The 23,415-nt window shown below is 42.3% G+C and overlaps 1 protein-coding gene and 1 non-coding gene across 2 annotated transcripts in view; both read right to left on the reverse strand.

The window, feature by feature from the left end:
• The window catches only part of LOC126298342 (uncharacterized), a gene marked incomplete in the record, with an annotated part of 1,034,705 nt that overhangs the window by 431,834 nt on the left and 579,456 nt on the right, over nucleotides 1-23,415 (reverse strand).
• On the reverse strand, nucleotides 742-818 carry Trnas-cga (transfer RNA serine (anticodon CGA)). The gene has a single exon. It is a non-coding gene; the product is annotated as a tRNA-Ser (tRNA).

A 23,415-nucleotide genomic window follows, 5' to 3' on the forward strand; every position in this document is an offset into this window, starting at 1 on the left:
GTAAATACATAGGGATTACAAGACGAATAACTTATAATGGAATGATCACATAGAAAATGTTGTGAAGAAAGCGAATCAAAACTGCGTTTTTAGCAGAATACAAAGAATATGCAACAGATCTACTAAAGAGACTGCCTACTCCATGCTTGACCATCCTCTTCTGGAATAATTTTGCACAGTATTGGATCCGTATCAGATATGATTGATGGTGCATATCGAAAAAGTTCAAAGGATGGCAGCTGTTTTTTCATTATCGCGAAGTAGGGGAGAGAGTGTCGGATATGATACCCGAGTTGCTGAGGCAATCGTAACGGCAGAGTTTTTCATTTCAACGAGATATTTTCACGAAATTTCAGTCACCAACTTTCTCCTCCAAATGCGAAAATATTTTGTTGGTGCCCACCAGAGCTGACGCAGAACGATTTAAGACTTCGTACTTGCCGCGCGCTGTTCGAGAGTCGAACAGTAGGCTCTGAGCACTATGCGACTTAACCTCTGAGGTCATCAGTCGCCTAGAACTTAGAATTAATTAAACCTAAGGACATCACACACATCCATGCCCGAGGCAGGATTCGAACCTGCGACCGTAGCGGCCGGTCGGTTCCAGACTGTGGCGCCCAGAACCGCACGGCCACTCCGGCCGGCTCGAACAGTAGGGAAACAACTTGTAGGTGCAGAATGAGATTTTCACTCTGCAGCGGATTGTGCGCTGATATGAAACTTCCTGGCAGATTAAAACTATGTGCCCGACCGAGACTCGAACTCGGGACCTTTGCCTTTCGAGGGCAAGTGCTCTACCAACTGAGCTACCGAAAGACGACTCACGCCCGGTCATCACAGCTTTACTTCTGCCAGTATCTCGTCTCCTACCTTCCAAACTTTACAAAAGCTCTCCTGCGAACCTTACAGAACTAGCACTCCTGAAAGAAAGGATATTGCGGAGACATGGCTTAGCCACAGCCTGGGGGATGTTTCCAGAATGAGATTTTCACTCTGCAGCGGAGTGTGCGCTGATATGAAACTTCCTGGCAGGTCCCAAGTTCGAGTCTCGGTCGGGCACACAGTTTTAATCTGCCAGGAAGTTTCAACTTGTAGGTGGTTCGAAGAACCCTCTGCCAGGCACTTAATTATGAACTGCAGGGTAATGATGTAGATGTAAATGTATCTGTGCGGATTTTGACCAGAGCAGTGCATCCCATCACAGTCAGCGTGTTAGCAGAGCAGCCCACGCGTCAGTCGTGCAGCGCACAGCATTCATCGCTTCAGTCCATTGCCTCTCCTGCGGTGCACCCTGAGTATTAGGCAGCACAGGACTCCCATTTCATGTAGTACCTGATTACTGCTAAGTTTCAATGAATTATAACACTACGATTTTCGGCGATTCTTTCCTGCAACAATGTAATGCCTTTAATTCTCTCAAATTATGTTTCATTTGTACTATCTGGTTCAAAAGGCTCTGAGCGCTATGGGACTTAACGTCTAAGGTTATCAGTCCCCTGGAACTTAGAATTACTTAAACCTAACTAACCTAAGGACATCATACACATTCATGCCCATGCCCATGCCCGAATCCATGCCCGAGGCGACCGTAGCGGTCGCGCGGTTCCAGACTGAAGCGCCTAGATCCGCTCAGCCACACCAGCCGGCTCGAATAATCAGTGTTACTTCTTCCAGCAGCGGAGCCAAAGTCACCCGCAAGAAATGTTTGTAGTTCCGGCCTGTTAGGTGACGTGGAAGGAAGACTTGTCCCAAATTACGGTCACCAAGTATCCCGGCCCACACATTCCGTCTGCATCGATGCTGATGATTCGCTATCACCATACCATGGGTGGTGGTGGTGGTGGGGGGGGGGGGGGGTTGGGTTGGGTTGTTTGGGGAAGGAGACCTGACAGCGAGGTCATCGGTCCCATCGGATTAGGGAATGACGGGGAAGGAAGTCGGCCGTGCCCTTTCAAAGGAACCTTCCCGGCATTTGCCTTTAGCGGTTTAGGGAAATCACGGAAAACCTAAATCGGGATGGCCGGACGCGAGATTGAACCGTCGTCCTCCCGAATGCGAGTCCAGTGTGCTAACCACTGTGCGACCTATCTCGGTATACCATGGGGGTCCTGTATACTATCCCACAGGTGACTTATGAAAGTTGAAGATACCACTCTGCGTAAAGGTTGGATGACACAAATCTCGGAACCGTGACAGTGACAAAACTGCTTCCGATGTGGAAAGTCTGTCCCTAGTAAGCCCCACACTCGCTGTAAGTGATAACGGTAGTAACAATTGTCATGGAGAATGCTCCACAAGGTCGTCTTTCAAACTCTGTGCTCTCTGGCCAACTGCCTGGTACTGACACAGCGGTCGCCTTCCACAGTATTGATCACATTTACCTCCAAGTCTTGTGTCCGAACATTTCGGGTACGTTCTTCATGATTTCCTGCTTCGTGAAACGACTCTATCTGAGACAAACAGCGAAACAACGTTACAAACATTGAACGCTGTGGTTGTTCTCAGCGGGGATAGGTCTCCTGACACAACCTCACTGGCCGTCGCCCGTTGCAAACACCATGTCCAAGCTCTCGATTCGAATACGGAGTCATTGTGTGCAACGCTGTATCACATCCGCTACGAGGTGAGTCAGTAAGATTAGTGAATCGGTCACAACATCACCAATTACTATGGCAGGAGATGGCGCTGGGGCATGACATATGAGGAACAGTACCACCCTCTAGGAGCAAACCATGCATAATGTAACTGTGGCTGCACGGTACAGAGTGGATTAGACCGCAGTCTCTGTAACAAAGTATGTTTGAGAAAGTAGTCTCTAGCATGGAAATCGTGCATTCCCAAGTATGATTTCATTAGACCTGTTTTGTTCCGTATACTCTCATCGATCAGTCCATAGAGTTTGTGAAGGGTGGAAAAAAATCACATGGTATAGTTACAAAAATGCGAATGATACTGAATGCCGTACACTTTAGGTATTTTGGCTCCCAGTCAAAGGGCTGGCAGCAGGCTATCTTACGCCCTTCAAGAGCGAGACATCTCTAAACACACATCGGCTATGTAAATTTATCTTCCTGTCGCTAGTCCAATGGAGAATTGACAGCATTGTAGAACATGTTATGCAACTATGTATCGTCAGTTTATTTCCTGGACTGATTCAAAATTATTCTGTTAAATTCACTTGTATTTTCTAGAAATTTAAAATAAATAATCTGAATGATTCTCACTTAAGGTGTAACACTGGGTTATCAAGTTTATTATTTGAGTCCCGGAAGTACATGCAGAATATACAACCAATCTAATATTTCACGTTGCGAATTATTCGAGTTATCAACCACCAGCATACTAGGTACGTCGAGCATTACCACTTTGTGAGGGAGAGGATGTGACAGCTTTTGGTTCCAATCTCACTGGAGACACAGAACTTGTCATATTTTTACCTCTTCTCTTAACGCCGGCCAGAGTGGCCGAGCGGTTTTAGGCGCTACGCTCTGGAACCGCGCGACCGCTACGGTTGCAGGTTCGAATCCTGCATGGATGTGTGTGATGTCCTTAGGTTAGTTAGGTTTAAGTAGTTCTAAGTTCTAGGGGATTGATGACCTCAGAAGTTAAGTCCCATAGTCCTCAGAGCCTTTTGAACCATCTCCTCTTAACGAACTACAAACTGCCAGATCGATAATCAGTAATGAAATTGAAACTTCTGATCTTTGTTCTTCTTGCAACCTTGATAAGTATGTCGTAGGTGAAAAATTTTGAAAATTGCGACGTTGCACTATTGTCAAAACTTATAATCTTCTGTTTATAGGGATATAATTTTTAGTTTTCTGTGAATACACAATTTGACTACCTTACGTGTACCATTGAATAATTAGTTACCGGGGGTATATTTTGAGTCTGTTCTCACTGCCAGATGTAAATATTTTCGTGCTGGCCTCAAAATGTTTCTTGGGTAGTAAACAAACCATATCTAGGTCAAAAGTGGGGAATATCTTACTAATACATGGAGCTTTGGGCAGGCTCGTTTTACGGATACTACACTGAAGAACCAAACGGACTGGTACACCTGCCCAATTTTGTGTCGGGCCCCTGCGAGCACAAAGAAGTGCAGCAACCCGACGTGGAATGGACTCGCCTAATTCCTGAAGTAGTACTGGAGGAAATTGACACCATGAATCCTGCAGGGCTGTCCATAAGTCCGTAAGAGTACGAGGGGGTTGGAGATCTTTTCTGAACAACACATTGCAAGATATCATAGATATGCTCAATAATATTCATGTCTTGCGAGTTTGGTGGCCAGCGGAAGTGTTTAAACTGAGAAGAGTGTTCCTGGAGCCACTCTGCAGCAATTTTGAACGTGTGAGGTGTCGCACTGTCCTGCTGGAATTGCCGAAGTCTGTCGGAATGCACAGTGGACATGAGTTTATGCATTTGGTCGGACAGGATGCTTGCGTATGTGTCACCAGTCACAGTCCTATCCAGACGTATCAGGGGCCCCGTGTCACTCCAACTGCGCACGCCCCACACCATTTCAGAACCTCCGCCAGCTTGAACAGTACCCTGCTGACATGCAGCGTCCATGGATTCATGAGGTTGTCTCCATATCCGTACACGTCCATCCGCTTGATGCAATCTGAAACGAGACTCGTCCGATCAGACAACATGTTCCCAGTCGTGAACAGCTCAATGTCGGTGTTGACGGGCCCGCGCGAGGCGTAAAGCTTTGTGTCGCGCAGTCATGAAGGGTACACGAGTGGGCCATTGGCAAGCGCTATCTATGATATTTCATTGAATGGTTCGCACGCTAACACTTGTTGATGTTCCTGCATTGAAATCTGCAGTGATTTGCGGAAGAGTTGCACTTCTGCCTCGTTGAACGAATCTCTTCAGCCGTCGTTGGTCCCGTTCTTGCATCATCTTTTTCCGGCCGCAGCGATGTCGTATATTTGATGTTTTACCGGACTGCTGATATTCACGGTACACTCGTGGAATGGTCACGCGGGAAAATCGCCACTTCATCGCTACCTCTGATATGCTGTGTCCCATTGCTCGTGCGCCGACTATAACACCACGTTAAAACTGACTTAAATCTTGATAACCTGCTATTGTAGTTGCAATAACCGATCTAACAACTGCGCCAGGCACTTTTTGTCTTACATAGGCGTTGCCGGCAGCAGTGCTGTATTCTGCCCGTTTACATATCTCTTTATTTGAATACGCATGCCTATACCAGTTTCTTTGGCATCATTGGTGAAATAAATCGCTATTTAAAATCTATTCGTGGTTAGAAAACGGCAGCGTTTGAGATCTGTAACAAGTGATTTTGAATGTTCAGTTTTACATTTTACATGATTTACAGTTACTTATCCTGTCAGGTGGAGAGCAGAATGAATTGCGATCTCTCCTGCGTTAGCTCCTTGAAGGACAGTGGTTTCGCTGTGAGATCAGATTAAGTAGCAAAAATAAACATTTTCAGTTCAAAATGATCGTAATTTCTTGCGTACTGCATGCTAGTGAAGCGTTGCTTCTTGCCTATGTTTAATAGTAACCTTAGAACTGGTGTTTGAATAATACGTCCGAGAAGAATGAAAATTTGCTTAAAGCATTCATCTTTAGAAATTGTCGCATCAAGCTGGCACACTTCAAAACTGATGGTAGAAACTGATGTAAAACTGAGGTTGTAACTTCAAGTGGACTTTCAGAAACGTTTCGTCATCGTATTTATAGGTTTGAATCAGACCAATTCGCAATGTTGGCTCCCGTCATTGCTTAGTGGTATTTGACTGCGTAAGTTATTTAAGTTCAAGAATATTGGGATAGTAATTCAAATATAATCGAATTTCGTTTTGAATGGAGGATGGTTCTTTTTGAAATAACAGAAAATGTTTAACGATAGTGTGTGACTAGTGCACGATCTTTTCAGCCACCAAACAAACCGGTCCCAATCCTTTATATGAACGTTGATTTACAAACAGATTGAATTAATATCTTTGCGGGAAAAAATACATGATTTTATGAATAAATTTCTTGAAACAAAATTTAACAAGGACGCTAATTATTATTGAGATAATAATACATACATCCGAAATGTCGAGCGCTAGACTGGGTGTTGTGTGATGTCCTTAGCTTAGTTAGGTTTAAGTAGTTCTAAGTTCTAGGGGACTGATGACCATAGCTGTTAAGTCCCATAGTGCTCAGAGCCATTTGAACCATTTGTTTCGAGCGCTAGAGATCAAAGCAAGCCAGAACAACAGTTAGTGACTATCTACAAAAAGAAAGAACCGATGGGCGCTTGAAAGAAAATGTTTTTTATGTTATTAATATAGTCGTTGATTCCATATTTGCAGTACTGGTTTTTTGTCAGACCTTGGCTTATTGTTATTCGGTTTCATCTTCATACACAGTTTTACACAAGATATTTGTGTCCGACGGAGGTAACACAAAGGAAAAATATGTAACGCTACAGAAGCCAAAGAAAACCTGGCACTAAAAGTGTTTAGACATTTGTGAGAATTTATGGATGATTTCAGGCAGCTGAAGGAACAGCACATGCTGCACGACTTCGTTAAGTGAGGAGAAGACAGAGTAGGCAGTAAAACCTCCAGGCCCTCGAGATAGACTAGTACCTCTTTCTATGATTTTTGCTTGTGGAGCAGTTATGAGCACCAGTCGTACACAGTACACAGCAAGAGCTACAGTAGTATACTGAAAATGTGTTACTACCAGCCCTTCTGCAGAGTATGTCTCACAATCCGGCAAATCACGTACAGTGCTGCATCACCGGCAGTGGTGGCGATTTTCAGCGTCCTTTACAAAGGGCAGTTCTCCAATAAATTAGATTACTTCGTGTCAGGCTTATAAATATTTTCTGGACAATTTTTACGTTGGCCACTGTGTATGTGCTGTCAAAATCCTAGCACGCACAACTATACATTCCTCTAAAGTGGCGATCAACAACTGCAAACATTTTGCTTTCCCTGGAAACTAGATTTTTAATTCGTTTGAAATTATGTAGAACAGCGAGAAGTTGGAACAGATATGCGCCAACTCCCAAATCAGATGTAAATCTTGCGGGTATTGCCTTACGGCTTTTTCAGGTCGGTGTGATGGCCGCCATAATATGTTTTATTGATGGAGCAACAAGCAGATTAAAAATCATAAGCAGACTAGGCATCAAAACTCGGAACAACATGTAAAGTGGGCTGCTACGAGTGGACAGGCAACCTGTCACTGAAGCTGAGAAAGCTACTGAAAGCATGAAAGAGGAAGCCAGGATAAGAAAGAAAACTAAAGAAGATGGAAAGAACACTCAGAATCAACAAGATCATCGCGCTGGAATGCTTTGGCTTGTTATCATTGAGAACAAAATGGCATAAAATCTTTAGTTTCAATTTCCCATAATCAACGTTTTTGCAAACTTAACTACCATTATCTCATCCAATATTAAAGCTACAAAACAAAATTTTACATAAATGATCATTTAGTACTCACCTACACGGTAAACCACATTATTCGACGATGTATTAAATACTTTCAGCTGTCATATGTTCTTAAATTATTTGGAGAAAAAGTGACATCTAAAAACATTTTTTAAATACACAAAACAAGAAATTGGCGAAAATTCCTGGTTGACTGTTTCAACATGTTAATAATTAAAAGAATAAAGTTTGTTTTTACCTTTCATTTTGGAATACTGTGGATGGACAGTGTACCTAAAATTAAAATTACACATAATTCAGTGCGCCAGATAAAAAAAAAATCAACATTCACTACGCTATGTAGTTTTTAAATTTCTTTCGAACAGAGGTCGCAGTACACTAATTATTGCGTTAAAGTTTCATTCAAATACCGATTAAAGTTTGAGTTATTACATTTCGAAGTACTAGTAAATCTACAGGCCAGACGTCCAGGTCCCATTATTCAAATTTGCTGAGAAGCACAACCACATTTCTCGCGCTCCAACTTAAAATGTATTGGAATGACCCTTTTCAATTTGTCCATATATATGAAGCAAAATTCCGAAAGGTTTCTGTTGTATGCTGAAGTAATACTGTCTTATGGAGTGCCTCGTGCCATGAAGACTCGTCAGTATGAGTAACACAGTCATTATACACAGACTGAAGTTACTTTGTGATTGACGTTTCAGTGAGTCGAGTAGTGGGGCCAAGCGTAGCTGTTTCACGGGCTCCGCGTGCTCGCTCTGTTGTCTCTTATGCTGGCATAAGCCTTCACAGGTGATGCGGATGCGACATGGATGGTTGCAAGGGCGGGAGGGGGAAGGAGCGCCCAATATGCAGTGATGTTTGCGTTGCTCATCTGCAAAAATATTGTTTCGCAAATAAATGAAAGTACATCTGCTACTGAAGTTAGTTTTTGATAAACGTTTTCATTTCTGCACAAAAATATTGAAATAAAAAATTTGAGATGTATGATCATCACATGATCATAAAAAACTGTTTGATTAAAAGTTTCGATTCTTTTGCATCTTATAGTCACAAATCGTGGATTACCTTCAGTGGCCGTAGTTATAATGATGTTTTGAAATGAGGAAACCTATAGCACGTAATTCGGAGAGCCTGCAGTGAGAAATGTGGTCGCTTTATATTCAGTAAACTTCAGGCAGCATTCAGGTCATACACAAAATGTAGACATTATACAATAATTGTTTTTAAGGGTGAAAGGAGAGTCATAATTTATTACAAGGTGGAGTAAATATAATTTATAAACTCGCAGTATACCACTTCGTGAAGACTCAAAGTTACTCCGTACACTGTGCTGAATTCAAATTTCGTGTCTCTTTTCCGTATGAAATTTATCACATCAGTCACATCCGCAATCTAAGTTGACGTTACTGATACAGCCTACTGTAAAAATATTAAATGATGTGAAATTGTCTGACACATTAGTGTAAAAGAAAGCGCAGGTCTATTAATGGAAATGTTGTGAGTTCAAATGCATATTCAATCTCGTTTTAAGCTTACTGTTATTTTTCACTGGGAACACCGTGTCCTCATAATAATGCAGTCAGAAAATTAATAGCTTTTATTTCAGTTTGTTCAAAACTTTTTTTGTTATCTTGTTTCTACATTAATGAACGTACAAAAAACCGAGAATTTATTAAAATTCATTATTCCTCGGTTTTAGTTGTTGACCGATATATTAAAATGCAATGAAGATTTACCTCAGGTAAAGGCATAAGAACTGGACTCTGATATCGACAAGAGCTACAGAACGACTGACAAAGAGCCATTAAAAACTTGATCGAACCTTCAGCAATAGTTATGGACAATGCCCCGTGCCACTCGATTGTCTTTGATAAGGCGCCTACAATAACTTCCTGAAAACAAGACATTAAAGACTGGCTAAAAGAAGGGAAAAAAAAACATTTTCATATTAAACGACTGTTGGAAGAGGCAATTATTCGATCTCGTGACTCACAACCTCTGCCTCTACATGTCGCAGATGAACTGGCAGAAACATGTGGGCACAGGATTTTCACACTGTCATCATAGCACTGCTATTTCAATAGCACTGAACGCATATGGGCTCCAGTTAGGGGTTATGTGGCTACGATCAACAAAAGACGCATGCCGGCAGATGTGGAAAGACTGATAAAGGACGCTAACATCAAACATCATCGTCAGATTGGCATATTGGTGTAATACGCATGTAAGAAGTAGTAATGAAAGCACGGGAAAATAAATGTGTAGTAGAAAATAACATAGAACAGCTTTTTATTTCATTAAATTCTGACAGCAGTTCTTATGACTGCGCAGACGATAGAGAAAGTGATTGAGATATAGCTGGCGTCCATCTGTTACTGGTACAGTGCGGTACGTTACCAAAAATTCAGTTATGCTCGCCCCCTCACAAATTCCTCTGTTACTTTGCGACATGTGTGCGACTGGACACTAGTCTTACTGCTGTTATTCGCCTACGACGTGTGATTACGGAATCTTACACAGAAGTGGCCCCCACCACTGCCCCTCCCCCCTACCTACAAAGTGACTGTCAACTGTTAGCTGTCAGTTGTTTAAGTAGCCGACTTGTTTCTTTTTTGCTGCATTCGTAACTATCCATGGCGGGAGCACGTGGTACGTTTGCGTACAAGTCTGCAGCTCTGCTCCCTACTGCCATCTATCAATCACAAGGTAATTTTAATCCGATGATAATAGCTCTTATGTCTGCCTGTATCCAATTCGTTCTTTAAGTACTGTTTATTCAGAAGTGAGGGAGAGTTGCAAGACTACCCTGACAGCAGACACTTTAACAAGTAAACCTTCCACTTCACAACCAGTCCCACTCATCTGCTAAACTGATTTTTCCCTTTGGCTGTGTTGTTTGTTCTTGTTAGCCTACATGAGAGGTTATCACATTCATCAGAATCTAAATGAACTTGAATGCTGAAATAATATTAATGAAATGGTGGCCCTGTCGCTATTGTTGTCAATTGTTGATGGGTGATTAACATTTTAACACGGGACTGATCTCTTACAAAAGTTACATGTAGTATTTCAAGGTCAACGAATGCTATTGCTGTTTCTCGGTAAGAGATATTGTTACACGTATCGACCCTTCATATACATAGTACTTCAGTGAAATGTTTTGCGTTTGTAGTCCTATGAAGGTGTTGTTGTTGTTGTTGTTGTGGTCTTCAGTCCTGAGACTGGTTTGATGCAGCTCTCCATGCCACTCTATCCTGTGGAAGCCTCTTCATCTCCCAGTACCTACTGCAACCTACATCCTTCTGAATCTGCTTAATGTATTCATCTCTTGGTCTCCCTCTACGATTTTTACCCTCCACGCTGCCCTCCAATACTAAATTGGTGATCCCTTGATGCCTCAGAACATGTCCTACCAACCGATCCCTTCTTCTGGTCAAGTTGTGCCACAAACTTCTCTTCTCCCCAATCCTATTCAATACCTCCACATTAGTTAAGTGATCTACCCATCTAATCTTCAGCATTCTTCTGTAGCACCACATTTCGAAAGCTTCTATTCTCTTCTTGTCTAAACTATTTATTGTCCATGTTTCACTTCCATACATGGCTACACTCCATACAAATACTTTCAGAAATGACTTTCTGACACTTAAATCTATACTCGATGTTAAATTTCTCTTCAGAAACGCTTTCCTTGCCATCGCCAGTCTACAGTTTATATCCTCTCTACTTCGACCATCATCAGCTATTTTGCTCCCTAAATAGCAAAACTCTTTTACTACTTTAAGTGTCTCATTTCCTAATCTAATTCCCTCAGCATCACCCGACTTAATTAGACTACATTCCATTATCATCATTTTGCTTTTGTTGATGTTCATCTTATATCCTCCTTTCAAGACACTGTCCATTCCGTTCAACTGCTCTTCCAAGTCCTTAGCTGTCTCTGACAGAATTACAATGTCATCGGCGAACCTCAAAGTTTTTATTTCTTCTCCCTGGATTTTAATACCTACTCCGAATTTTTCTTTTGTTTCCTTTACTGCTTGCTCAATATACAGATAGAATAACATCGGGGAGAGACTACAACACTGTCTCACTCCCTTCCCAACCAGTGATTCCCTTTCATGTCCCTCGACTCTTATAACTGCCATCTGGTTTCAGTACAAATTGTAAGTAGCCTTTCGCTCTCTGTATTTTACCCCTGCCACCTTTAGAATTTGAAAGAGAGTATTCCAGTCAACATTGTCAAAAGCTTTCTCTAAGTCTACAAATGCTAGAAACTTAGGTTTGCCTATCCTTAATCTAGCTTCTAAGATAAGTAGTAGGGTCAGTATTGCCTCACGTGTTCCAACATTTCTACGGAATCCCAACTGATCTTCCACGAGGTCGGCTTCTACTAGTTTTTCCATTCGTCTGTAAAGAATTCATGTTAGTATTTTGCAGCTGTGGCTTATTAGACTGATTGTTCGGCAATTTTCACATCTGTCAACACCTGCTTTCTTTGGGATTGGAATTATTATATTCTTCTTGAAGTCTGAGGGTATTTCGCCTGTTTCATACATCTTGCTCACCAGATGGTAGAGTTTTGTCAGGACTGGCTCTCCCAAGGCCGTCAGTAGTTCCAAAGGAATGTTGTCTACTCCGGGGGCCTTGTTTCGACTCAGGTCTTTCAGTGCTCTATCAAACTCTTCACGCAGTATTGTATCTCCCATCTCATCCTCATCCAAATCCTCATCCATTTCCATAGTATTGTCCTCAAGAACATCGCCCTTGTATAGACCCTCTATATACTCCTCCCACCTTTCTGCTTTCCCTTCTTTGCTTAGAACTGGGTTTCCATCTGGGCTCTTGATGTTCATACAAGTGGTTCTCTCATCTCCGAAGGTCTCTTTAATTTTCCTGTAGGCTGTATTTATCTTACCCCTAGTGAGATAAGCCTCTACATCCTTACATTTGTCCTATAGCCATCCCTGCTTAGCCATTTTGCACTTCCTGTCGGTCTCATTTTTGAGACGTTAGTATTCCTTTTTGCCTGCTTCATTTACTGCATTTTTATATTTTCTCCTTTCATCAATTAATTTTAATATTTCTTCTGTTACCCAAGGGTTTCTACCAACCCTCGTTTTTTTACCTACTTGATCCTCCGCTGCCTTCACTACTTCATCCCTCAAAGCTACCCATTCTTCTTCTACTGTATTTCTTTCCCCAATTACTGTCCATTGTTCCCTTATGCTCTCCCTGAAACTCTGTACAACCCCTGGGATAGTCAGTTTATCCAGGTCCCATCTCCTTAAATTCCCACCTTTTTGCAGTTTCTTCAGTTTTAATCTACAGGTCATAACCAATAGATTGTGGTCAGAGTCCACATCTGCTCCTGGAAATGTCTTACAATTTAAGACCTGGTTCCTAAATCTCTTTCTTACCATTATATAATCTATCTGATACCTTCTAGTATCTCCAGGATTCTTCCATGTGTACAACCTTCTTGTATAATTCTTGAACCAAGTGTGAGCTATGAGTAAGTTGTGCTCTGTGCAAAATTCTACCAGGCGGCTTCCTCTTTCATTTCTCCCCCCCCCCCCCCCCCCCCCCAATCCACATTCAGCTATTACGTTTCCTTCTCTCCCTTATCCTACTACCGAATTCCAGTCACCCATGACTATTAAATTTTCGTCACCCTTCACTCTCTGAATAATTTCTTTTATTTCATCATACATTTTAATTTCTTCGTCATCTGCAGAGCTAGTTGGCATATAAACTTGTACTACTGTAGTAGTGGGGGGCTTCGTATCTATCTTGGCCACAATAATGCGTTCACTATGCTGTTTGTAGTAGTTTACCCGCATTCCTATTTTCCTATTCATTATTAAACCTACTCCTGCATTACCCCTATTTGATTTTGTGTTTATAAGCCTGTAGTCACCTGACCAGAAGTCTTGTTCCTCCTGCCACCGAACTTCACTAATTCCCACTATATCTAACTTTAACCTATCCATTTACCTTTTTAAATTTTCTAACCTACATGCCCGATTGTGTGATCTGACATTCCACGCTCCGATCCGTAGAACGCCAGTTTTCTTTCTCCTGATAAAGACGTCCTCCTGAGTAATCCCCGCCCGGAGATCCGAATGGGGGACTATTTTACCTCCGGAATATTTTACCCAAGAGGACGCCATCATCATTTAATCATACAGTAAAGCTGCATGCCCTCGGGAAAAATTACGGCCGTAGTTTCCCCTTGCTTTCAGCCGTTCGCAATACCAGCACAACAAGGCCGTTTTGGTTATTGTTACAAGGCCAGGCCAGTCAATCATCCCGACTGTCCTTGCAGCTACTGAAAAGGCTGCTGCCCCTCTTCAGGAACCACAAGTTTGTCTGGCCTCTCAACAGGTACCCCTCCGTTGTGGTTGCACCTACGGTACGGCTATCTGTATCGCTGAGGCACGCAAGCCTCCCCACCAGCGGTAAGGTCCATGGTTCATGGGGGGCCTATGAAGGTAACGACAGAAAAACAAAAAATTAGTAAGTCACAACAGAACCACAGTTCCAAAGATCCATTGTTTTATTTGCAACAGTGTAGGAAACTATACAGTAAAATGCCTTCCACCGCTCATACTAACTTACATTATAATGGCGATTGTTCGTTGTCGTCCATACCACATTTTTCCTATCTCTATTTATTAACAGTTTTATCTCCTATCAGTGGAAAATATTTCCCTTCTTCATTCTTGAATTTCAAACAAACAGAGCCACTTAAAATACATAGCGTATTTATATGATTTTAAAAATATTTAAATGGCGTTGAAAATTTAAGACTTCATAAAATCTTGAGTACGCTGTTGTCGTGCTAGTTTTTATTGCCTTGAGTAGTTGGAACGTAGGAAGGTGGTACGTGAAGAATTGTATCAGGTGAAGGAGCCACTTCATAGAGAGGCATTACGAACGTTTACAGATATCGAATGTGAAGATGTAGTGGGTGAAGAAGGATGGAATGAAAAGGCAGGGAATATGTGGCTGCCGCGTGGGATTAGCCGAGCGGTCTCAGGCGCTGCAGTCATGCACGGACTGTGCGGCTGGTCTCGGCGGAGGTTCGAGTCCTCCCTTAGGATAATTTGGGTTAAGTACTGCGTAAGCTTAGGGACTGATGACCTTAGCAGTTAAGTCCCATAAGATTTCACACACATTTGAACAGTTTTGATATGTGGACGATTTGTAGTTCAAAATCATGCAAGTCAGAATAGTGCGATGAACACCGGGGCATAATTAAGGGACAGAAAGAGGGATTTTTATTCCTGATCAGGGCGAGGGCTAAAGGGCTAAGCAGTGTCATTGAGAAAGCCTGCAGGTGTGATGATTTAGTGGTGTGAGTGAAAAGGTAAGCGGGAACAATCTAAACAAGTCTGTTGAGGCAGGTGAGTATGTGGTCCTCCAGTGGGTAGAAAACGTTCGTGAAGTGGCAAATTGATTTGTCCTTTAGAGTTGAAGTAAGTTTTGTAGAACAATGTTTACAAATCAGATGATTGCTTCGGATATTGCAGTCAGACGAAAGCACTTATTTTGATGAAGGGGAGTATCAGTAAGTAGTACTATGACAGTTACTGGATGCGACAGTTACTGGATGCGACAGTTACTGGATGATTCGTTTGTTGACATTTAGTCTTGTACTTGAAGGAGTACCTGGGATGACCTGTGGTACAATTAGATGAACTGAACTAGTTGGGACACTGTTTAAGGGAATAAGGTGCTCCACAGACATAAGTCGAAGGTTTGGACAATTGGCGGTGAGGTGGGTTGCCTGTATTTATCGAATATTTTGAGTTTGTACTTGAGCTGATAAAAATTTTGTACTGATATTCTCGTAAAAAAGAGGGACATAAATCAAGGTAATATCGGACATTTCTAGAAAATGAACAATTCAGTGCTCATATTTACATCCCTGATATATAATCATTTTAAGGTGCTGGTAGTGTCCGGAATTGTAAATATTTTCCACTAAGAAATAAAAGCCCTTTCGCTCCTTTCGCCACCAGTGGATGGACGGCTGCATTCAACTGTTTGTATTTTGTGTGCAATCTTACACTAAACCTGGAGCCGCGAAAGTTATAGTATACAGATTCACCGCGCTTTTGTCTCATAGCCAGCAGTACACGATCGCGCAAATCTTTGGATGTACTACGAAGTGTGCCTTGTCCGACGCACTACGGGGTAACGCTTAAGTTTTCTGGAATTTTTGAGGAAAGTAAAGGACTAACTAGATTATCTGTAGTCCGAATTCGGTTGCTCCTCCACTGATTGACACCTCGTGTTACTTCGTTGAGAGCTTCTCATATTCTCCAACAGCGGATGAAACTGTCGTGTTTGGTGAGTTTAACGAATACACAGTGGCATGGCTTGTACTGTTGACCTGTATTGACACAGCCTGGTACACTTTTGAGTCACAATTAGTTGGTTGTAGAGCAATTCGATCGGCTTGTCACCTTAGTTGCGTTTGTAGCTTTATTACACGCCAGTGTTAATGTTTGCACTGCGGCACGTGTGTGTACCTTACAAATAAAACGTTCCCATTGACTCACGATTCACGCTGTTGCTAACACAGTTAATTAACTCTTCTCTCTTTATCCCTAGGACTACTCTTCTCTGTATGTAGTAGGCCATAATAATATGTAGCGGAACAGGAATTAACTTATAAAACAAGGAATAATGCAACAAACACACTACCGTGCAGTTCAACATATTATTATACGGAACTGTTCCAAATGCCGACGTCCGTCAACATGGTAGATTTTATAGCTATTCACCAAGGAATGTCTGACAGGCTCAATAATTCCTGGAGACTGGCGAACAGTTCCAGTAATTGCTGCAACCTCAGCAACTTGGTCCCTGCTAGAATGGACTGTATTCTGAATATGGTTCCTAGCGCCGAGAGTTGCGTTTGTCGGCCAGACTTATTTTGTAGCCATATTAGCCGAAGAACTTTCGCGGACCCAACTTCCATTGAATTTGAGAGGCTCACTATGTCGGCAAATACGTAAAGGCTAATCATGAAATCGTTACCAACACTAACTCATACATTTATAAGGAATCACTGCTGATTGACTCGACACATTGGTGCATGTGGATTTTCGTCATCCCACAAATGTCAGCAGCTCGTGGCTGGGGAGCCGTGCCAAACATGACTGACAAGCGATACTGAACTATACAGAGAAGGGCATCACGAATGGTGGCAGGTTTATTTGACCCGTGGGAGACAGTCAGAGAGATGCCGAGGAAAGTGAACTGGCAGACTCTTGAAGATAAGACGAAACTATCCGAAGAAAGCCTACTTACGAAATTTCAAGAACCAGCTTTCAATGCTGACCCTAGGAATACACACAGTCCCCTACGTATTGCTCCCATAGGTGCCTTGAGTACAAGATTAGATTAATTACAGCACGCACAGGTGTATTTAAACAATCATTCTTCCCGCGCTCCATATTCGAATGGAACAGGAAAAAAATCCAAATAACTAGTGCAATGTGACGTAACCTGTGCCATGCACATCACAGTGGTTTGCAGGGTACAGATGTTTTAGATGTAAACGTTAGTCTTAGCGTTACTGTCCTTGTACCGCGGGGCCCCAGCTTCCATTCGCGGCCAGGTCGGGAATTTTCTCCGCACCGTAATGTGTGTGTGTGTGTGTGTGTGTGTGTGTGTGTGTGTGTGTGTGTTATCCTCCTCATTTATCTGACCACACGAACAAGTCGCCGAAGTGGAGAGTAATAGAAAGACATAGTCATAGGGGCCGAAAAACACAAAACAGGGATTCCCGGCCATCTCATTTGCATCCCCTAAAAGTCTAGTCAAACTGCTAATGAAGCTATCTGTTGTCAAAATAGCTTCTAATTTTATCCGAAACTAGGTGAAAGCAAGATCGATGATGAAATTCCACAATATACTAGAATGCATTGGTTCTATCGCATTTGTTACGTTAATCATCTTAATACTGACCACTTTAAAACTGAACCCTTTCGGAAGAGCTAGTCACATGCTTCAGACATACGCTATCACACGAATTGTGATACTTCAACGATTAAGAGCTAAAATACGATTCATTCGGCTAAGGCTGAATAAATAAAACCGTCCGTACTAAGCCACTATACTGCCAAAACAAAACTTCAGAAAAGTCTGAACACTGTACAAGTGAGGGCGGCTGTTAAAGAGCAAAGCACTAATACACACGTTTCCTACGGACAAAAAACAGGCAATCTATGTGAAACAGATTTACACTGACATGAAGATGTACTCAAAGCAATATAGTCAAGGATGATTGAGATAAATTATCCTGTAACAGTCCAATGAAGAGCAAGAATTGCTTACACCAGTACAACAAAAATGGTTCAAATGGCTCTGAGCACTATGGGACTTAACTTCTGAGGTCATCAGTCCCCTAGAACTTAGAACTACTTAAACCTAACTAACCTGAGGACATCACACACATCCATGCCCGAGGCAGGATTCTAACCTGCGACCGCAGCAGTCGCGCGGTTCCAGACTGTAGCGCCTAGATCCGCTCGTCCACTCCGGCCGGCTTACACCAGTACAGTCAGCAAATAAAATTGATTAGTCCCTGAACGTATGACGGTAGAGTACTACATCGCCTTCGAGAAACACGGCTTTCAAAAATAGTGAAAACCATTGTTGAACGTTTATCCATAGATCCACATACTTCTTGAGTGAATGTCACGTCAAGACGGTGCATTTCGTTGAAGATAATGTAGGAGGAGGAGGAGGAGGCGGAGGAGAGAAGAGAGGGCGAGAAGGATGGAGAGAGGAGGAAGAGGAGACACACAGGAAGAGAGATAGGAAGAAGGAAGGGGAGAGAGCGGGAGAAAGAGAAGGTGGGCGGGTGGGGGGGAAGAAGATAAGGAGGAGGCAGAGGAGGAGGGAAGGAGGAGGGAAGGAGGAGGCAGAGGAGGAGGGAAGGAGGAGGGAAGGAGGAGCTCAGGAGGAGGATGAGGAGGAGGAGGCGGACAAGGAGAAGGCACAGGATAAGGAAAAGAAGGAGGAGGCTGAGGAAGAGGAGAAGGAGGGAACAGAGGAGGAGCAGAAGGAGAAGGCAGAGGAGAAGGAAGAACCGCAGGAGAAGGAGCGCTCTTCACGTGCCTATAAAGCAACAGAATAATCTATCTGGATAATGCGCCCACTCAGAAGGCTTAAAGCGTCTTTTACATTTTATGAATACGAGTCTGTCAACTGCTCGTCTTTCGATTTCTTATTGTCCTATATGTATTTCAGAGTGGAAGCTGCATTTTCAACGTTAACAGATGTAATAACAGCTTTTCATCGTGACCTGGCGAAATTATCGCACCTGAATTTTAGAAATATTTCCTGATGCAACCACTATATTAGATTTCTGAATTAAAACGAAGTCGTGTGACATAATTGGCTGGGAGACCCAGAAGGGTGTGTTCAGCCGCCTAATTGGAATGGTTATACTGTCTTTCGAGCTAGGGCTGTGTATTGAAGTGTATATGATAAGCATAGGTGACTGTAATGGGTGTAGTATGGTGTCATGTTTGTGTTGGATGGTGCCGAGAAAAGAGAGGGGGGTGAAAACCGTTGGCAGCACACAGCCTACTGCTCTCGAATAGCACCGAGAGGGTCATTTAGCTTAATGTCTCCATCCGTTTTACGGATCACCATCAACAGTGTCACACGCTCTCGCATCATGAGATACTGCGGAGAGGTCTGAAGCTTAATCCAGGACGTTTGTCCCCTCCCCACCTCCCTTTTACCGTAAAGGTCAAACGAAACACAGATCCTGGCGTACCCTGACGGTTGTCCGTCAAAGTACTGGCGGCGTCTGACATTGCTTAACTTGGGTGATCTGACGAGAACCGCTGTACTCAACGAGACGAGGCTGTTGGTTGGTGCTTAATCGCATCACGATATTATAAGCACTAAGCAGCTTACTGTAGTATTATTTAAAACTCCTAGCAGAACACTGTTTGCAACTGCAGATAAAATTCACTTCATTGCTTCAAAACGGTTGATACGCAGTTTATATCAGAATATCGAGCATTGATTTTGCCAGCGTTAATATTTGCGTTAGCTATAGCCCTGTACACATTTATTTACCACTGGTGCGACTTACATCTATAGAATTAAACTAGGCTTAAGGCTACTGAAGAATATTGAATATTTAAATTACACTCTTTCATGTAAAATCATTTTTATTTGCTGTACTATGGATAAATATTTCCATTTCCTCCATGGTATGTAGGTTTTTGGGTTCACTGTCCACGTTGCCTTCAATTTTCATTCAGTGGTCTATGTCATTACCATGTACCGATGCTGCTGATTTCATATGTTTCTCAAGCCTGTAGCATTCCATGTGCTCTTTAAATCGTGTTTTGAAATTTATGACAGGCTGGCCTATATAAAATTTATTGCACAGGCTGCAGGTGATTTAGTAGATGCCAGATATGTCGAGGTTATATTGCGAACAAACCTTCTTAGGTTGCTGGAGATGCTGAAGCTTATTCGTACCTTTTTTTAATAGTCTAGTTGGTGTCAGTCAGTACACCAAGAAACAGCATTTTTGTCATATTTAATTACTAAAGTGTTATCACCTGTGATTATAGTTTTTGTTGTTTATTCAGCTTATTTCTTGTATATTCTGACATTATATAAGTTAGTGAAGGTTCATACCAGCTTCTTATTGTAGTACTTTTTTATGATCTGTATTTCTTTTTTGGGATATGCATCTTTAAGAGGAAATTTGTGAGCACTTCGCAGCACTGATCTATACGCTGCTGTCTTGTTGGTACAGTAGTGTATGGAAGACTTTCGGACAGTTGGGTCTGTGCTAGTACTTTTCCTGTAAACACTGAAATATAGCTGCTGGTTCTGTTCAAAGATATTCCTGTCAAGTAAAGCTAGATTCTTCTTCTCTTCGTGCTCAGGGGTGAACTGGACATTTTTATGTAGGCTGCTGAACTCATAAAAAAGGGTACTTCCTACAACCGTTACACTGAATATTTTGATAATTCAGGTAGTATTTGACATTACTAGTTATGTCATCTTTCAGGTTTAGTATTTTCTTTTCTAAGTGTTTAACAATTGTTTCAACAATGACATCACTACCTGCGATTCCCATAGCAACCCCTAGGCCTTGTTTGTAAAATTTATTGTTGAAAGAGAAATACGAGGGCGTGTTGAAAGGTATTACATTCGAATTTTTTATGCGAAAACTGCTACAGCTTTGTTAATACAACAACCATTATTAACATTATTCATCTTTATTCATCACGTCTACATATTAGCAGCCCTGTATCGCTAGAGCGTACTAAATAGTAGCGTGTAACCTGGTGTATGTAACGTAACTATGTCGGTGCTTGTGAAACAGCGAGCTGCAATAGAGTTTCGAAGAGTTCGTCCACACACGGAGCACGCTCTCCGTCAGCGCGACAGTGCCAGACCGCGAGACGAACCCAGCGACGTTTGCGAAACCCCGACGCCTTGGGTTCACTGTCATCGGTCATGATCCGTACAGTGTCGTCAGACATTCTACAGTGGCAGCATGAACAAATCAGTCTCGCGTTGGGAGAAACATGTTTGTCGCCAAGGTGACTATGTTGAGAAATTCATATGTAGACATGAAGAATAAATATGTAGAATGTTAACAATGGTTGTTTTATTTAAAAAGCTTTGAGTTTTCACATAAAAAATTCGGCATTACTTTTCAGAATGTCTCTGTTATGGTGTTAGAGTACCAAATTAAGCATGTCTATAAATTCGGTACTGCTGTGTTCTGTTGCGTGTCTTTAGACCTGATCTGGGTGCAAAACCATGGAGAAAGTCTTTCAAACATGCGTTAGTAAAGAGCACACAGTCTTTGTGATGCTTTGGTTCCCTCTGGAGTTATAAAATTTAAGAGACGTGAGAAGTGGTTTTTGTTGACTTCAGTTCTACTAGTTAAAACTCTAATGCTGTATTTCTGTACTCGTATTATCACAAATAAAACGTGGTGACGCACTGTTAATGACATTTGGAAGGAAACTTTTCATCCTACTACTTTGTCGAAAGCTGACATTTTTAAGACCGTGACCGTTTACAAAACAAAAGTTGGCTTTTACAAAGAAGAAAACAGCAATCAGCCACTATTAATAACGCTATTCATTTACCCAAATAGCGCCGTTACCGGTTTCGAACTGACATGTTCATCTTTAGACGGCTGTTCACGTTTAAATTACGTTTGTTGTTATTTACGTTAGTTGTTGAAGAAAAAACAGCCAACAAGTACGGCAAGTAACAAAGAATGTAGTATTAACGTGAGGATCTGTCTGAAGACGAAACTATCAGGTAACGGCGCTAACCGCGTATATAAAGAAAACTTAACAGTGATTGGTTGCTGCTTCTTTTTTTTTTTTGCAAGAATTAACTTGTAAACTTTTTTATTGACACTCAGTACCAGACAGTTTCCATTTATGGCACATAGAATGTTCATAACAAAATATTTACTTCTTGATTTGTCTCATTACTTTCTCCCATGATTCGATGAGAAGCATAATTCTGTGGTATCACAATACCTTCTCAAATTTTTGGATACAAACACAGAGACATTGTTTCTTCATTATATAGACAAATGTCAGATTCATATATTTATGGCCTTCTCATTACTCCGCTTTCCCTTAAATTGCTTCTGATTATTTCAAATACAACATCTACAAGTACGCTACGGTACAAGTGTGCCATGTTCAGAGAAGGAAATTTGGCTTGAGGTGGAACATTTATGTGGTGCTGTTTATATAGCCACAGCTATACACAACCTACATTTTCTACGTCGAATTTGCCACACCTTGTATCCAGAGAAACTCGAAATCATAGGTATCAGCTCATGCAATACCAGATTAAAATTGTACCAGAGGATTCTAAATCATCAATTTAATTTCCAAATTACTTCATATTTCCTTAAATTAGAAAGTTCCACAGTTAAATAACGCTCATTATTTAGTGTCAGAGGTTCACGTGACACAAGTAATGATACTGAAGCTGTCTGGCCTCTGGAAGCTGTTCAAGAGCACCAATACGGTAGTTTGTCGGAAGGGGGGGGGGGGGGGCTCAGGGGGAGAGGGGTGTTTGAAGCATTTTTCATATTCTGGAAGACGACTGGTGACTTGCGAGTAGCCATAAAAAAGTTTCATTCCTGTTGAAAACCTGTGTAATAAGGACTTTAAAATCATTTTGATGAAAGAAAAACACCTGACTGCACTCCATTTTCTTTTCTTTTTCCTGAGGACCAGAGACGGGTGCAGCTAGCCTTCGAAGCTGTCATGTCTCTCGGTCGGTGGGTCAAGCCACCACACGGTCGGTGAGTAGTTGTTTTCTGTTGCGGTCGACGTTCACCAGGCCCAGTAGTGATCGAAGCTGGTCCAGCCTCTCACTAAGTGGATGACACGAACTCGAGCAGTCGTCAGGAGGTAGCTCCCACGTAACTGGCGGCAGCGCGGGTTATTGGTGCTGCAGGTGAGGTAATTACCGGAGCGCGCCTCGGCGCGGAAAGCGGACGCGACCAGCCGATGTTATCTGCTCTCCGCCGCAGCTTCCGCCTCAGTCGCGTCCGGCCACCAATCAATCCTAGTGCGCGCAGCCGCCTACGCCTGTGTGCGGGGTGGGCGCGCTCACACAAACCCAGCTGCAGACCGCACAGAATGCGGCCAGAATACCTAGAGCTACAACGTAGACAGGTCGAGTAATCGTGTAGCTCGGCCTGCGAGATCATCTTACCTCAATTTTTTTATTCTTTTCTTTATGTCTAGGATCATCTCAAAAGTTAAATGTGCAGCACTCTCGCTGATACAGTTGAACTGGAGCGCGGCGAATTGTACAATGCAGAAACGAGTGCAGTGTTGCACCCGAGTGCGAGGAAGGCACTTGGAACGCCTCCTTTAACAGGTTCCACAATACAGGGTGAAGCGAAAGTCGCGCACTCGGGCTT

Source organism: Schistocerca gregaria, chromosome X (genome assembly GCF_023897955.1).
Source record: "Schistocerca gregaria isolate iqSchGreg1 chromosome X, iqSchGreg1.2, whole genome shotgun sequence".
In the NCBI taxonomy this organism is placed as follows: domain Eukaryota; kingdom Metazoa; phylum Arthropoda; class Insecta; order Orthoptera; family Acrididae; genus Schistocerca; species Schistocerca gregaria.